The sequence below is a fragment of the Nelumbo nucifera genome, chromosome 1 (assembly GCF_055504915.1).
Source record: "Nelumbo nucifera cultivar China Antique chromosome 1, China Antique-T2T, whole genome shotgun sequence".
NCBI lineage: Eukaryota > Viridiplantae > Streptophyta > Magnoliopsida > Proteales > Nelumbonaceae > Nelumbo > Nelumbo nucifera.
Window position 1 is genome coordinate 70,501,882 of NC_142649.1, and position 13,240 is coordinate 70,515,121.

Genomic DNA, 13,240 nt, shown 5'->3' on the forward strand with positions numbered 1-13,240 from the left:
ACACGTGAGACCGTCTTCCTTGGATCTTAACACATATTTTTCTTTCTTTCTCCGGATATATAGTATAAAATTTCAGCACCGACGCGGCTTCTAGGTTTTTTTTTTTTTTTCTTTTAAATCTTATCTTATGGAGTCGTGATAGCATGAAGTAGGACTTATTGGATAACCATTTCCCAAAGACTAACAACCGTCAGATCGACATGCTATGCGGATCACAGGATCAGACGATTATGTGAAGGTGGTTTCATCAAATTAGATTGGAAGCTCACACAGTTAAGTAGTGGGGTGGGGGAGCCGGGGAGGGTCTCGGGAGACAGAACTTGGCTTTGTATGTTTGGATTCCCCAATCGCTTTTGTCTCTTCCTCGTGTTTAGAATTCCGTGCCAAAGTTTCTCGCAGTTGCCTCATTTCCTTACTTGCTTCCTTCCACTGCGTTTACAACTGGCAACTGACGATCATAAATGCACCCTTCGTTTGGTGGGCCAATCGTTGCATGCTTGAGCCTTCCACTCAAAATCTGGTTGACACTGGCAATCTTGACCGCTCATTGATGGTCAACTGTGGTGATTGATCAGCGGGATTGACCCAAACTTCAATATTGGCAGCTTCTTGCGTCGCAACTCGCAGGTCTTTGTGTATGGGTAGTGTTCCACTACAAAGAGTGGGGATGTAGAAATCGAAGTATGTATTTCGACAGGAATATTCCAATCCTAGAATAGGTGTACAAAGTAAACTTACTGACAAATAAGTATGATGTACAGTATCATAATCTCTCCCCCTCTATTATTGTATTATATTATGGGAATTGAGTTACGGAGAGTAGTAAAAACTAGAAAACTCAAGACGTCAGTCGTCAATTAGGGATTTGCTTACCTCGACTATACTGCATTGCCGACAGACTCAAGTTGCAGGCGCGACTTTTCCCGCCGAAATTCTCCTAATATATGTGCTAAGTTGCTAACTGTAAAATTACAAAAACAGACTGCCATTCACTGGGGGTCGCTGAGCTCAATTTGGTTTTTTTCGATCTGGGTTTTGGAGAAGTAAAACATCAGTATATATTGTCTAATACACATGTTTTGTGGTTAGTGGCTCTTACAAAACGTTATTTTTTATTTTCTCAAAGCATTTTCTTATATAATGGCTGGTGTGACTCTTACATGGCCCCATTTTCTAAGAAATAGCACAATACATAAACGTTTTCTCAAAACTTGCAAAATAAAACAACAACAACAATAGAACCAAACATCTCCCATATTTTGATTGGATCGATCGTAGTGTCATATTCGAGCAGGGATTATATTGATAAGTAGATTTTTGCGAGAGTTAACTGTATGCCGGCTGACTTTCAATCTGGAGCTGTGTCAGGTGTAGGGGTGATTTGATCGGCCATTTCATACGTACCTTTGTGTAAGTGCTCCACACCACGACCATAAGTTGTGCAAGGTAAAATGGCTCTTAGGGCTGCAAATAAGTTGAATCTGTTGGATTCTACCATTATTCCTTACAAATTGGATCGAAATTTAAATATACTCCAAATTTTGATAAATAAGGTACTACGTTTATGATTTCAGTTGACTGCTGAAAGGTTTTTTATATGGTCTAAAGCTCTAATTCACTCATTATAATTCACCTATTCGGATGTTCCTCTTCCATTTTCGTTCTATTTTATCTCAATGGATGTTTTTCTTCCATTTTCAGTCTATCACTATCGTTGTCACTCAGCCATTACCATTGTCGCTGTCATTGTAACTCTGCAAGTCTTCTCCTCTCTTACTTTCTCTCTTCTGATCGAATGAACAATGATAGGTTGATAGCAACAAAAAATAGGATACCATCCTTTATTCTTTTTATCTCAAATTTTTCTTTCTGGCTTTAGATGTTAGAAGTTTCTCAACTAAGGATAATTATCGGCCCGAATCAAATTCAAATTTGCGTATCCGTTAAGATAAGAATGGATTAAATTCGAATCACGATTTGTATAATCTGCATGATGGGTTCATATCGAATTTGAAGCCCTACAAAATTTTATTGAATCGAATCAGATAGACCCCTACCAAATTCGATTTGACCCATTTGTACCCCTATTTAATCTAGCTGAGGAATCACAGTGCCAATGCTCCACAAGTGTACGGAACCTTTCAATGTTTCTACGGTCATACTCCTAATACAGCTCCTACGTTAATTTCATTTTTTCCACAAAAACTATCATCCAATGTTATTGGTCCCAATAATTTTGAGTTTTTAGGAGGTTAGAGATTGAATTTGAAACTACCCTTTAATTTGTACCCAAACAAACAAATGAGAAGTTATTAATTTTTATGAATTGGTGATTGGTCAAACTTTCCCAAATTTACCATTCCACCCCCACAGTTTTTTTGAATTCTTAATGATTATGTCCAAAGGTTCCATTTGTTTTTTGATAAATGGGGAGGGAAAGTTGATGATGAACGGAATATATTTTCCATTAGCCAATAATCTCTTATGTTTGCTTTTTGATAACTGTGAATTCCATGGTTGCTTTTTCAATAATTGATGTTATCTTTCCCAAATTTGTTTGAGGTGTAAATTCAAATTTTACACTATGGAAAAAATGAATTGATTTAGTGATTGGTGGAAATTAAAATCGGTTGATTTTGAAAAATTACACCTACTTTGTTTGGTTGTTAATGTGTAAATTTGGTGAGATGGTGCAGAGGAGGAGAAGACGATCTATAGAGGAGGGAAGCAGGGGATGAAGAAGAAGAAAAATGAAGAGGAGAAGAGAAAAAGAGAGAAAGAGAGACAGATGGTATATCGCTGATGCAATCGTCAAGTTGGAAGATCTCAACTCACCGGTTGTAGGTCTATCTTACATACAAAGCCGGAGTCCGGCTAACAACCGGTGCCGGTATCTTAACCCAAGGGCGACCATGTATCATGGTAGCTTGCCTCGAGAGCAGCCATCCTCTTCTACTGCCTTAGATCCTTATAAAACCTTTCAATAAATTCCTAAGCTGCTTTGTCGACGTGGCTGTCTTCCTCGCTAGGTCGTAATGGGAACGATGAGTCCATTATCCTCAACTGTCGTACCATGGGGCTCTTCCTGAACCCCGGCAGGTTTATCAACGACGATGCCTCCACACTAATGTTGGGGGCTTAAAATTATATGCTGAAAAACAAAGCCACACAACCAATTCTATTCATCTTCAAAAAAACAACGTCTCGGGTCCAAATAAATAGGCTTACAGCAAAACTAAGCTTAGCTAAAAATAAGCAATTAAACTAGAAAGTGGATAAACATGGTCCACTAACTCAAAAATAATGCCTAACAATTAGGAAGTAACTAATCTACTAAGTATTCAACATTCCCACTAAGTTTGAAGCACTACTCAACATTCCCACTAACTATTCAACATTCCCACTAAGTTTGAAGCACTACTCAACATTCCCACTAACTATTCAACATTCCCACTAAGTTTGAAACACTATTCCACGTTCCCACTAAGTTTGAAACACTATTCAACACTCCCCCTTGCTTCAAAACTTGTTACTCCCATCTATAGTTTGAAGTACTCATGCCTGGCACATGATAGTGACTTGGTAAGAACATAAGCTACTTGTTCATTGGTCCCATAATGCTTCATTGCTATTGTTCCTTCAGCGACCAGATTTCGGATGAAATGATAGCGGATGTCAATGTGCTTTGTTCTACTATGGAAAGCTAGATTTTTCGCCATAGCGATTGTTGCCTTGTTGTCACAAAACACTTGAGTTGCACCTTCTTGAATTTGGCAAAAATCAGCTAACAATCTCCTTAGCCAAATTGCTTGACAAACTGATGTCGTTGCAACAACATATTCCGCTTCTGATGATGACAAGGCCACGATCTCTTGCTTCTTTGAACTCCATGAAATAGCACCCGAACCAAGGGAGAAAACATAGCCGGAAGTGCTTTTTCTATCATCCAAACAACCTGCCCAGTCACTGTCAGTAAAACCCAAAAGTTTGAAGTCCGATACTTTTGAGTACCAAATTCTAAAATCAACAGTTCCTGCAACATAACGAAGGATCCTCTTTGCTACCCCGAGGTGATGCATTGTTGGGCTATGCATAAATCTAGAAACAACGCTGACAGGGAATGCCTATATCAGGCCTTGTGTGAGACAAGTAGTTCAAACCGCCAACCATACTTCTAAAATACCTCGCACTTGCCATTCCGGTGCCATCATTAGCTACGAGTGTCTCATTCACATTCATGGGAGTTGGAGTTGTTTTATAGTTTAACATATTGAACATTTTCAACAAATCATTAGCATATTTTCTTTGAAAAATAAAAATCCCATCTGCACTTTGGTTTACCTCCAAACCAAGAAAATAATGCAACAAACCCAAATCTGACATCTCGAATTTTTTCATCATGCAAGACTTAAATTCCTCAACAAGAGACTCACAAAATCCCAGATAAATTATGTCATCAACATAAAGACACACCACCAAAAATTTAGAACTACCTCGCTTCTTCACATAAAGTATTGGCTCATTTTTACTCCTTTCAAATCCATTCTCCTGAAAGTAGGAGCAAATCTTGCTATACCAAGCTTGCGGGGCTTGCTTTAGGCCATATAAAGCCTTCTTTAACCTTTAAACTTTGCTGTCATCGCCACTAACAAAACCTTCAGGTTGAGAAACATACACCTCTTCATCTAGTTCTCCATTCAGAAAGGCGGATTTAACATCAAACGGGTACACAACCCAATTTAATTGTGCAGCCAAGGCTAGAAAGGTTCTCACCATTTCAAAGCGAGCAACCGGAGAAAAGGTTTCTTCAAAGTCAACACCTTGCTGCTGAGAGTACCCTTTCGCCACCAACTGAGCTTCGTGTTTCCGTATAATACCGTCAACATGATACTTTGTTCTATACACCCACTTGAGCCCAATAACATTCTTGCCTTCCGGTAAATTGATAAACTCCCAAGTTTCATTTCTTTCAATGGCCGACATCTCTTCTTTCGTTGCATCCTGCCAAACTTGACTTTCTGTAATTTCATCATAACAAGTGGGGTCAGAAATATACAAAGCAAAGCTACATGAAGCATAAATATCCCTCAATGATCGGAATTTTCTTGGAGGTGTTTCACTAGAAGAACGTGAAGATGATGACTGCAAGCTTGCTAGAGTAGATGCGCTACTGTTGCTGGAGGGAGATGAGTGAATGGTTGAGCTGCTGCTACTAGCATATGGACTAGCTAGTTCTGGAGGTTCTGTCATAGGGGTTATACTAGCATCTTCTATAACTTGAGGTGCTGTAGGTGTTGCATTGTCGTTGTTCCAGGCCCAAGTTTCTTCTTCGTTGAACTTAACATCCCTGCTTATAATTACTTTGCCACTTACAGGGTTATACAACTTATATGCTTTGGATTGAGGGTTATAGCCAACAAAAATGCATTTTTTTTTTCATCAAGTTTGTTGCGAGTTGGAGAAGTAACCAAAGCATAGGCTATACAACCAAAAATTTTTAAGTGGCTTACCCACGACTTCCTGCCCTTCCAAGTTTCATATGGGGTCCGGTTCATGACAACCTTTGTAGGTGAGATATTGAGAAGGTATACTACTGTTGCCTCTGCTTCTGCTCAGAACTGATTAGGAACAAAACTTGCTTTCTTCATGCTTCTTGCCATTTCAACCACCATTCGATTCTTCCGCTCAGCCACATCATTTTGCTCTGGTGAATACGGTGCCGTCAACTCCCTGTGAATGTCATTTTCCTCACAAAAAACATTAAATTCATTAGAGGTAAATTCACCACCCCTATCGGAACAGGGTGCCTTTATACAATGCCCACTTTGCTTCTCCACTAATGCTTTGAATTTCTTGAAATTTTCAAAGGTTTCTAATTTGAATTTCAAGAAATACACCCAACTCATGTGGCTGTAATCATCAATAAATAGCAAAAAATATTTGCTTCCACCAAATGATTCGATACTCATTGGTCCACACACATTAACATGTACCAATTCAAGACAATCAGAAGCCCTCCATGACTTGTCTACAAAAAAAGAATTTCTACTTTGTTTCCCATAGACACAGCCTTCACAAAAATCAAGACCATCAATTTTTGGCAACCCTAAAACCATATTTTTTTGAGCCAACAGTTTCAGCCCTTTCAGATTTAAATGCCCATAACACAAATGCCATATTTTTGCATCACTAGCTCTAGAAATTAAGGCACAATTTCTTACTTCAGAGACTCTTAACGGAAACATTTTATTTTGTGCCATAGGAATGCTAACTATTATATGTCCTGTTTTCTTATCTTGAATAGAACAACAACCATCATCAAACAAAATAGAGTATCAACCATCTATCAATTGCCCAACACTCAACAAATTATGAGCTAAATTAGGAACATATTGCACATCATGGAGGAGTTTTACATTACCTTGTGAGGATTTGAAGGCAATTGTACATTTCCCTTTAACTTGCATTTGCTTGTTGTCTCCGAGTCGAACTTCACTTTTCTGTGACTCGTCAAGTTCTTTTAAAAGAGACTTTGTTCCAGACATATGGTTGGAGCATCCACTATCCAGAAACCAAACTCCATTGGAAGCATTATCAATAGGAGAATGAGCCATGAATAGTTTGCTCTCCTCTTCAACTTTCTTTGTAAAATTGGTTTGTTTCTGCTCATCTTTCTGCTTGGTCCAACAATCTACTTCTTTGTGACCCAATTTCTTGCAATACCGGCATTGGATGATGCTTTTGTGTTGGCGTTGATCACCAAATTGTCCTCTTCCTCTGCCTCCACCGCAACTCTACCACCTCTGCTCTGTCCCCAGCCTCCTAAATTTTTTGACTTTCCCTTGTAGGAAGACTCCCCCTTAACGTGAAAAGCCTTCTCTTCAACTTTTTCATAGGATCTGCTCAGTCTAGCTTCATGGGCTAACAGAGAACTCATTAATTCATCAAAAGTATAAGTAGACAAGTCCTTAGACTCTTCAATTGCAGCAACAACTAGATCAAATTTTGAGGTTAAACTCCTCAAAACCTTGCTCACAACAGTTTCATTACTAACACTTCCACTATATGACTTCATATGATTAACAATCCTAGACACCTTAGATAAAAATACTTGCACAGATTCTTTTTCTTTCATGGCCAACGTTTCAAAATCACGACGAAGGGTTTGTAGTTTTACAATAATTACCTTCTTGTCGCCCAAAAATTCTTGCTTTAGAATCTCCCATGCTTGAGTGGAGGTGCTAGTTGCTGCATTTCTTGGAAAAATTTCTTCATCAAGGGCCTATTGAATGAGGAACAGAGCCTTTGCATCATTCTTACGGGTTTCTCGCAACCGTTGATCGGGCTCAGTTGGATTTGTGTCTTCAAATCCCTTCTCCACCAAGTCCCACATCTCTTGAGACTTGAACATGGTCTTCATTTTGAGGCTCCAGAAATGATAATTTTCCCCTTTGAAGATTGGAATTAGGGGCAGAGCTGAAGAACTGGTTCCATTGCTTGCCATGGCGGAATTTCTCTATTCTTTACCCTTTGCCCAGATAAAGACCCGAACCTGGAGGCTCTGATACCAAAGAAATTGTTGGGGGATTAAAATTATATGTTGAAAAACAAAGCCACACAACCAATTCTATTCATCTTCAAGAAAACAACGTCTCGGGTCCAAATAAATAGGCTTACAACAAAACTAACCTTAGCTAAAAATAAATAATTAATCTAGAAAGTGGATAAACATGGTCCACTAACTCAAAAATAATTCCTAACAATTAGGAAGTAACTAACCCACTAAGTATTCAACATTCCCACTAAGTTTGAAGCACTACTCAACATTCCCACTAAGTTTGAAGCACTATTACACGTTCCCACTAAGTTTGAAGCACTATTCAACAACTAACAGTGTCATTGTTCAACATCTCAAACACCTTCTGCACCGCATTAACGTCGTCTATGTCGTCCTGATCATGATGGTGGTGGTGAGAAGAATAGAAATGGTGGTGGCCCTTGCGCTTGTTGACATGGAAGGGGAAGTGAGAGGGGTAGGTGGGGCTGTTGTTGCAGTTGAACTCGTACTCATGGTGAAATGAATCGCCAAGTGTGAGGGGTTCAGATCTGCCACTGCAACTAATTGCGACGATGGTGATGGAAAGAGAAAAAAGAAAGGGAAGAAGAAGAAGAAGAAGAAGAAGAAGAAGAAGAAGAAGAAGAAGAAGAAGAAGAGAAGGAAAAGAGAGGAAGAAAGAGCGATTAATTTTACATCAATAATTTCGATGTATATATTACATCTATTATCGATGTAAATAAAATTCAAAATGAAATTTTACACCAATTTTCAATGTAAAATTACATGTTTACCAAATGTCAATATAATCGAACAGGGGTGTGAAGTTTACCCTGATTCAATTTTCCACCCCAAACAAATGTAACCCTAGGAAAAAAGTTTGCTAGAATCATATAAAATAAAATTTCCCCTTTTTAATAATAAAATTTTATAAGTAAAAATAGTCAATCATTTAACTTGAAAAATACTTTTGATCGTAAGAGAATAGATAAATACACTTATCCTAGTAAGGGAACACCTACATGAGTAAGTGCACTTACTTGGATAGATAACATTTGGACTCCTAATCCTTGGCACTTTAGTATATGTTTGGCATCAATGCTGTAGATGCAACACTTGGTTGAAAACATTGCTACCAAGTAGGACGTTTCCTGGAGCAACAACAATGTTTCCTATTGGTACCAATGCTCTAGGAAACGTTTTTAGCAATACTGGTATCCATTATCCAGTGCCACGTCACTATCACCTCACATCCATGTTGGTAGCAATGCGTTGCAACTCCACGAAACGTCAAATTTGACTCCAAGCTATGCCTTCTTGATTTCCAAGGTGTAACTTGGAGCACCGTTTTATATAGAAAAACGGTTTCAAATAAATGTCCGTTTCCTAAAGCGCACCCATTTTTTCCGATATAACACTGATGTGGCATTGTTTTCTGGAGTAACGACAACGATGCAAAACACGCTGAATTGAACTGGCATAACATATTGTATTAAAAATAATTAAAAACAATAAAAAAGAATTCAGATTTACTCTTCACACCAGCCTCATAACATATTGCAGTATTCATTAAAAATATATCTCTATATTCTGCTACAACTACAATGAGTGAGATTGATGTAAGGAGCGCTCAGTGAAAACTGAAACAAGAAGTAAGAAAGAAAACATAAATGCGAGACTGAAATTATTTGAAAGTGGGTGGGATCGTGGTTTATTGAAGAGCTCATCGCCTGAGCTGGTATGTCTCCATAACATTACATGTTCCATCCCACCACGTTTAACGCCAAGTGGCTAATGGGCTAATGGGTGAAGCCAGCACATCCTGCAGTGCATTGGATTGGGAACATGTCATCATCGATTGGGATACTATCATCGGGAGATATTTTCAATATATGGCGAAAATATGCTGTGGGAGGTTGTAGGGCTGGGGCGCCCCTTGTTAGGCGCAGATGTGAATTCGCCAATGGGCTGGTTAAATGCTCCTCCTATCTATCTGCATTTGTGACTTTTTTTTTTTTTTTTTTTTTTATTTCACACTAAGGATACATGCAATGTACTGCGAAACTGCACATGGAATGGAAGGATGGAACCCGTGAAGTTGTGGGCGCCACGCCACTCCTTGCTGCGACGTTGTGGAGTGGGAGTGGAAGTGGCGTACAGCACATGCTGCTTTGCTATACGGCCACGTGAACGTGAACAAAAAAGGATAAGGCTTTTTGTAGTTCGTACTTTTAACCCAACCCATCATCTACTGCGATAAGCGAGCTTGTTATTACCATGCAGGGCCGGTCTCCACTCTCCACTCTCCACAGCTTCCTCAGTCATGGTCTCCACCGCTCACAACATGCTTAGGGCCGGCCAAGGTGGAATATATAAATCAAATGATGATCCTCATTCCTCCTCATCTTAGGAACCAGTTTGGCATTTCATTAAAAAGAAAAACGTGACAAAATGTCCTCAGCAAAAATATACACATCAAGTTAATAAATAAAAACTTTGTCCAAGCAGATGTACATATTTGAGAGCAACGTGTCGTACGTAGTTTTTTTTTTTTTTTTTTTTTTCTGGTATTTTACAGATACGCCTGGATCCTCGTAGGGACCTTTTGAATATATAGTGCAAGTGTGTAACACCACATTTCTTTCCCTCTTAGTTCTGAAAGTAGATGAGATCACTTGCACAAATATTGATGTTTGGTTTGAAAACTGGTGCAGCAATTAAATCCATCCCAGGGAGGAGAAACCAAAATGGGCAGCGCTCTTTAGGATTTAGGATTATCTGCTGAAAAATCTGATTAGATAGGAATAAGTTTATGTTTAGAGGTTCACAAATCACTCGTGCGGAAGTAGTAAAACGGTCCAAAACTCCAATGCAGTTCGATGGATCCTCCCTTCCCTTTCAATGTTTAAGGTAAACTGTTATGCAAGTTTCGACAAGTTGGAGCAAAGCGCTTAAGAGTCTGGCGCCATCAGACTCGGATGTGCTGATCAAAGGTGCATCATGGAATCCAATTCTTTATAACAGTTCCAACAGAACACAGTTTCTCCCCCCTTCATGCTCTATGGTTGGACATTATATTTTTCTTGTGTGACTTTCCAGCAATATTGCAATTGGCGGGCAAACCGTCTGGCACACGCCATAGCAAATGCTGTGAGGACATCAGGAGGTAGTGACATGGACTCTCTACACTTCTCCCTTTGGCTTGGATCATTTTGATTGATCTCTTATTAAGACATGTACCCCTTTAGTTGTTTTTAATGAAAATTGTTTATCTCTTTTTACCAAAAAAAAGGGTTTCTTGCATATAAGGGCAATTTTTTGTCTTGAATAGCAATAAAAGATAATATTTTTATAAAATAATTAATATACGCTAAATTTTTTTAAAAAATATCAAAAACGAGCAATAATACTGTTTATTGTCTTCCTTTGCCCTTCGTTCGTTGCTCTCTCGCACAAAACCAACAGAACCCTCAGAATCAACAATTCCGGCCGGAAGACATCTTGGCTGGAGCTGTGGGTTTTAGGGGTTTTATCAGGGATTGCGAGGAGGGGGACATGACCCCCTTTACAAATGCAAGGTCCGTCTGCCAGTCCGCCGTGCCGTGCATATCCGACAACCGTGACTCGTGAGACTCTAAACGATAAAAAGAAAACAAATAAAATAAAAATAAACGGAGGTAAAGACTGACTGAGGAATGGGGAGATGTCATCATGTCATGTCCTCCTGGCAATGGTTTCAGACTTCAGTTCAGCTGCGTCTGTTTAGCAATTAGGCATCTGCCAGCGCCACCCATCAAACGCTCCCAACACTCTCCATGTGTTGGAAGCCCAAAATGATCTCTGACGATGTGGTCGGTTCCGCTGACGAGGGTGGTGATAGTAGCGGCGATGCATACGAGTAGGAGGAGGCGGAAGAAAGGGAGACGGAGAGCTGAAACCGGCATATTCGCTTTTCTCTTACCTTTTTGGGAAAACGGAGTCTACCAGACCTTCTTCAATTGTGGGATTCTAGCAGATAAGGGAGGATGAATACAGACGCAAAAAAGGAAGACGATGAACAGTATCATTGCCCTTCCTTGATATTTTTTTAAAAAATTATGTTATTTTTATTATTTTATAAAAATATTATATTTTATTAGTATTTTGGACAAAAAGTTGCTCTTAATTACTAAAAAAAATCTACCTTTTATAGAACAAACCAGCTAAGCCTCCCTTAGTTGGCTGTTAGTTGGATGTTTATGGTTTATTTGCCTTGACATTACAAGTGTATTTTATTGCAGAGCAACTTTATTTACGCTAGTACAAACACATGAGAGTGCAATTGAAAAGAATACAAATTCTGATTTAATTTTGTTTTTGGGTTTTTTTACCTTTTACTATATCTTGTTTCATGTCTTATTTTCCTTCAACTATATTACAATCAAACAAATTAGAGTAAAATTGGTAATCAAAATAAATCAAAATTTGCATTCAAATAATTTGTATTACTATACTTTTGCATGAATATAAATAAATTTGCCCTACAACCAAACACAGCTTTATTTATTTAACTACCTCTTGAAAGACATTATTAAAATAACAGAGCGATTATGTTTCTTTTGTATGGCTAGCGTGAAGCACACAGAAATGCTCAAACCGGCCACCACTCTGTGATAGTATGTATACATCTCCCTGCCAAACCTCTACCAACTAAAATATATTAATAGTAAGTTGTTTAATAATACCTTTTGAACAACTTGGGTAATTGAACTGGCTTAATAATTAATGCATAAGCAAAGCATATATAATTTAATACAATCATACATGTGGATGTATGAGTATATTAGTATAAATAGAATTTAGATTTAGGCTTGCATATGCACATCATTATTCACACTAGTGGGTGGCACGTGCAGCCTTGCTTCCATTGCCTGTGGAGGTAGTTGGGTAAATTTGGATATCAAGGGGGGTGTGTTTCCCACTATGTATGATTTTGTTTTTGAAAACGTAAATGATTGCCACATCAGAAAAAAAAAACAGTATAATTTTACTGATGTAACAGTTTAAAAAGAAAAACCATGTATAAGTGGTGAATTCCCCTAAGTTGAGAGGACATGCACATGAATGAATATTTAACACTCATCACAACCTTTTAGTTAGGCTTAAAAAACATCAGACCCTTTTAGTTTAATTAGGGCAAACAATAGTGTGTCATAGTGATTAGGGACCACCCCTTTATTCTGGAGGGTATGACACTCAGCACCCATTACACCTAATTAGCTTCTCTTTGTTAAATGACTTACACATTTCTAAAAGCATAAGATGCCCTTGATTTGATTTTTAGGACGACTTTGCTCTCTTTATAGGCGCCATTTTGATGGTCCAAAATCCAAATGATCATCAAAGCCATGTAGGGGTGATCGTTGATCGTTCCGGCCCGGCCCAGTTTGAATCTGGGCTTTGTGTTCAGGCCCAAGCCTGCATTATTTATATATTAATATCATACTATAATATAAAATGATACATATAATATACTTATGTCATAAAGTATTATATAATTTTTTACAAATTTATTTAGTGACTAAGGCCCAAATCCCGGCCCATGACCGCTCCTAACATCTGGACCATTGATCTCAGCTATCCAAATGATGTGCGAAGACTTCAAGGAAAAATGTACTAGTTAAATGTAAACCACTAGCTTCCGGA

At 38.5% G+C, this 13,240-nt stretch overlaps 1 pseudogene; it reads right to left on the bottom strand.

Moving 5' to 3' along the window:
* Nucleotides 1-3,539: 3,539 nt before the first annotated feature.
* On the bottom strand, nt 3,540-4,079 carry LOC148803404 (secreted RxLR effector protein 161 pseudogene; annotated as a pseudogene).
* Between the last annotated feature and the right edge of the window lie 9,161 nt (nt 4,080-13,240).